Source organism: Mycetomoellerius zeteki, unplaced genomic scaffold, assembly GCF_001594055.1.
Source record: "Mycetomoellerius zeteki isolate Tzet28-1 unplaced genomic scaffold, Tzet1.0 scaffold106, whole genome shotgun sequence".
NCBI lineage: Eukaryota > Metazoa > Arthropoda > Insecta > Hymenoptera > Formicidae > Mycetomoellerius > Mycetomoellerius zeteki.
The window spans coordinates 4,174,420-4,179,464 of record NW_017255975.1 but is presented as its reverse complement, the minus strand read 5'-3'; the positions used below and the strand labels follow the sequence as shown (position 1 = coordinate 4,179,464).

The 5,045-nt window shown below is 38.8% G+C and overlaps 2 protein-coding genes across 2 annotated transcripts in view; one reads left to right on the top strand and one right to left on the bottom strand.

The window, feature by feature from the left end:
• Positions 1-5,045, top strand: part of LOC108723657 (ubiquitin carboxyl-terminal hydrolase 3) — a 19,026-nt gene that overhangs the window by 2,873 nt on the left and 11,108 nt on the right. The window lies entirely within an intron of this gene.
• The window catches only part of Fur2 (furin-like protease 2), a 423,713-nt gene that overhangs the window by 418,246 nt on the left and 422 nt on the right, over positions 1-5,045 (bottom strand). The window contains exon 2 of the mRNA XM_018449540.1: positions 823-826. The gene's annotated coding sequence lies outside the window, so the exon portion shown is untranslated. The remainder of the gene's footprint in view (positions 1-822; positions 827-5,045) is intronic.

Sequence of the window (5,045 nt, the reverse complement as noted above, 5' to 3'; positions counted from 1 at the left end):
TCTCTCTCTCTCTCTCTCTCTCTCTCTCTCTCTCTCTCTCTCTCTCTCTCTCTCTCGCGCGCGCATTCTCTTTCCGAACGATATGCACGCGTGAGACGCGAGCGAATGGTGTATCATGAATTTGTAGATGTGCATCGGTGTGTGCCCGCTCGCTCTCGCACGGCGTGTTCGTGGTCCCATGACTCGTTACGCGCGCGAGAGCGCGACGGCGGCATGGTTAGTGACGATGCGTGATGGTGTTGGCGGAGGTGGCGGCGACGGCGGCAGCGGTGATGGTGGTGTGCGCGTGTGCGTCGTCGTCCTGCTGGGAGTTCTCAGTATGCGCCGCGCGGCCGTCATCGGAAAATCAATACCAGACGGCACTAATCAGCTGGCCCTAAGATCCACCGTCATTAGAACTCGCCGGCTAACGGTCCGCCGTCGCGCTCCTCGCGACAGCTCTCTCTCGTCGCGAGAATCCCGAGAATCGGAGAGGAGAGGAAAGAGAAGCGTCGTAAAAAAAGTAAAAGGGAGAAAAAAAGAATACGAGAATATCATGGAATCGTCCGTGCGGAAATTTCGATGGGCCGCAATCGATGTCGATTCTGCAGCGTGGAGAAAGAAGGGGACCCCGACCGTTGTGCTGTACGAGCACGGGATATATAGGACCTTCGTTCGCGGAGTCAGACAGTGACATTGGTCGTGCTAGCTCCGAGCTATCGATTTAAAGATGCACGGACAACGGTCATTAGAGGGGGATACTATAGAGACGTAGGAGCGTTGCCATAAAAACATTAGTTAAAGTTAAACGAGGCTTCGCCGACCTCTTCTTCGTAGAAAAACTCTTCTAGAGGTTTAGCACGGAAGAAAATGGAGGATCATTAAGCCGTCATTAAGCCGTCGTGACGCGACATTGTGGTAGGGAACGGAGTCGCCGAGTCGAAAACACAATTCCGTTGGTATCGTCGCAAACAGTCGTTTACAGATTACAGAACTCGGAGCAGCGGATAAGTATTATCGCTGACCGCTGCGCGAGTTGTGTTTAAAGTGACGGCGTTTACGAGACAATGCATGACACGACGGAGGCCGCAATCGCTCGAGAGGAGCAAACGTGCCGTCCTCGAAGGCCGTGAAATTCACGACGGCCACGACCGACGAGGGAGAGGAGGCTGTTCCTCGAATCCTGGTGCTCCTCTCCATGCTTCGTGACTGAACTCCTTCCTTTCTCTTTATCGCGACCTCGAGACTATATTTATCCGAAACGTATGTGTTTTTTCTCCCCTTGCACGTCCACGCTGTCTGTCCCTCCATTTTCTGTCCCAAAACCCCCATAGATCGGCGCAATTGAAGTCGCAAAATATACCCCTGACTCCGCCTAGCTAAGCTAATTCTGGCGCGATTCGCGCTTCGTGCCTTCGTAATGCTGTTAATATTTTATGTAAATCGATGTCACATCGTCGATTTCGAGCCTCGTTCGCTTCGACATTTGTTATTCTCGACTAACACAGGGTTGTCGCAAATCAGGAAAATCGAAAATGGTCAGAGAAATCAGGAAAAAGTCAGGGAATTTTGCAAATTGTCTGGAAAATTAGAATTCTTGACTTTAAAAAAGTTTAATGTTCATCACACCTACGAAGTTTTGGAATACTACCAATTAAATTTTAACAATATTAAATGCAAGCAGTGTCAGCAACATTAACCGCAATTAACTTTGCTATATTAAATTGCTTTTCCAACAAAATATTTAATAGTTTTCAAATCAGGATAAAAACACAAATTTCAAAATGTTATTGAAATATCAGGGAAAATCATGAAATTCTGTTTGGAAATCAGGGACGAGAATTATGGAATTTAGAAATGTATGATCAGTATGACGATCTTGTAATAGCAGTGAAATATATATGTATATAATAGATTCTCTCTCATCTAGTCCTTTGCTATCTTAGGAAATCTTGGTTGGATGAAAAAAGAAAATTTGGTTAATTACAAATAACTACTAACTACTAATGACAAGCTATATATATTTACTAGAAAAGCAACGATGATTGCATAGTGTATCTGAGTAATCAAAGTCTGACTGTGAGAATGCTGACTTTGAATGCTTATCTATTAATAATCCATTAAATATACAAAAATGATACCCGTCTGTTTGTTCAACAAAAGATAACGGAAGAGCAAAATACGAATCTTATATTTACTCTATTAGATTCATTCGACACATTAAAGCTTTAAAGACAATGAAAAGCACAATTAATAGGGACAGATTTCAACCAATCGGAAACCGTAACTATCAGAATACATGACTTCTGATAGGCTGAAATCTGTTTTATGGAAAGAACAATTTTGATAAGGTATCTAAAAATTTAGCTAGATACAAATCTGAAAATAATTTTATTGTAATCAAAATAATTATGTAGAACGTTCAAGATAATTGCTAGAATGTCAAAATTTTTTACAACACTATTCGTGCTTGAACGTCTTTCATAATTATTTTAATCGTGTAATAAAGTTATTTTCAAATCCAGCTAAAATTTTAGATATTAACTTAAGCTTTAAGTAAATACATTTTTGTTGTACGTAATTTAAGCTTTAAACCTTAAGCCTTAGAAATTATCCAAAATTAAATTTGAAGAGAATAATCGATTATGATGACAATTTCTTATGATTTAAAGCTTAAAGCTTTTACGCCTTAAAATCTCATTGTAGACGCCGCTTTAACAAAACTGTTCTTTCTCTGCTGTTTCCCAGGTTTGCCTGTGCTTTTCAATTATGCACTAGGGCCACTAGACTTGACTCTTTCAAATTTTGCCCTACTAAATTTATTTACCACATTACTCTTTTCAATTCAACTGAAAATTCTCGGTCAACGCGTGACAAAACGTATGATACAATAATTGAATCTTCAAGATCATCTCTGATGACCGAGATTTTTCGCTGCATCGATTATTCCTCCTTTTTTGATGAAAATAGAACGACAGTTAACGAATAACTGGCTGCTGCTACCAGTTTTGTACACTTGCGGCTTAAACGACGTTGGTAGAATCCATTGCGATTTTCGAGCTAGCCGCTCGTTACGGCCTGGAGTTGCGTCTTTCTTCTCGCCGCGACACGGATGGTGGGGAGACCTCGCTAGGAAGCGTAACAGTCAGCACTGGAGGAACAGGCTGCCGTTAATTTCGGGCGTGGGCAACGAAGAGAGATGCAGATAGAACAATAGCTTTATAGAGTTCGATGGCATTAAGAAGGCCACCACTCGTCATAAATCACGACTGTCTTTCGTCAGATATCTCAAAAATTAATCTTACGATTTTTTAATCGAAGTCATTGTGGAATCTTTTTAATATCAAACTATACGCAGAAACAAAAAGAATAATAATGCAAATGTATAATGGTCGTTATATTAAATTTCTGGTATTTCCTGACCTGAACACACTTTGAGTGTTTTCAACACTCAAAGTGTGTAATAAATCATAGTCTCCTCGTTTTATCCATATTCGCAGAAGTGCACACTCCTATCTGCAAATGGCGAATGTTTTCCTGCGATTATCTATCGCTTTCGCGAACTATAATAGCTTCAAAAGCGAGGAAAGATAGACGATTAAGAGAGACTGGATTAGACAGTAGAGAAAATATATAATATTATAGATAAAGACAAAATTAGAGAGAAGAAAATAGAGAAAGGATGCTATTATTATTAGAGATAAACGTGAAAACAACACGAGTTGATTTCACAGAATCATGCAACTACCTATATAAACCGGTGATATACACAAGCAAATCGCGAGCTTTATCTTATTTTTAAATAAGAATGACATTATCTATTAATTAATAGGAGAAAAGAGAAACGTGTCGCGGCCCAAATCTAGTTGCATTATCAATTTTATTCTGCTCATTCTGTTCTCGTTGACACCGTTTTCTTTCTATTGACTGAACGAAGGAAGATGCTTGTCTATTATTATGTCTATTGGATGAATAAAGAATGAGTGCTTGTCACCGATGAACTTCAGCATAAATCTAAGGACGGATTCACCGTAAATACCTAAAAGAGTTATTGGTAAAATACGTACAAAATAAAAATGCGATAAATTTATAATAGACACAAAGAACACACACGTGAATAATATATCGTATAGATGATGATAGGTACGTCGCTGGGGCGATGAGTCAGTGTCCAGACGGACGGACGGACGCACACTTTCCTCATCGTGGACGTTTGATTACTCAACATGGTGCTATCGGCGATAGCCACTGGAATCGTGGTACTTTTAGCGTTCGTCACGGCCATCTGTCAAGGATGGCCATCGACACGTAGATATTAAAAATAGACATTTTTTGCCAATTTTTTCATTATAAAAAATATGATATTAAGACTCCAGTTCACCATTACTATCTCAGATTGTGATCACATCTTGGAAGCGAGGAAACACAATAAAAGTTCTCCCAAATTATATTTGAATAGAAATGTTTTTCAATAAGACACTTGCAATCGATAGAATAGATTTATGAAATATGCATAATTATATTTCCAGATGGTTATTTATCAATTAATGAAGCAAAAGAAGAGTTTGATATATTTTACAATTAGGTTTTATCGATTGGAAGTACAATTGGTTTATTGAAACATTTTTTCATTTTAACATATTTTGCAAAAATTTGTATTGTGTATTTTCTCGTATCACAATTTGAGACACACACAAGTGGCGAGCTTTAATTAATGTGTGAATCTACGATCATCAAAATTATAATCGATAAAAATAATCATTTTAATTTTTATTTCTAATTATTAAAAGAATCATTCTTATAAATTTCGTTTCTAATTAATTTTTAATTTTACAGTCCTCGCGATATCGTATCTTCTAGCAATATTTATCGCGATGATACTTAAATATATTGTTTCCAACTTTGTATTAAATTCCATGACTCTATTGCACAGTACTTCCAATAACGTGGCATCAGTATTACGCAAATTAATGCTTCGAAAAAGAGCGTCAAGATTCGTTCTGAGAAATTTTTCCTGCTGCATTATCACTCTACTCGAGAACGTGGCGTCACGATTAACGTCGCGA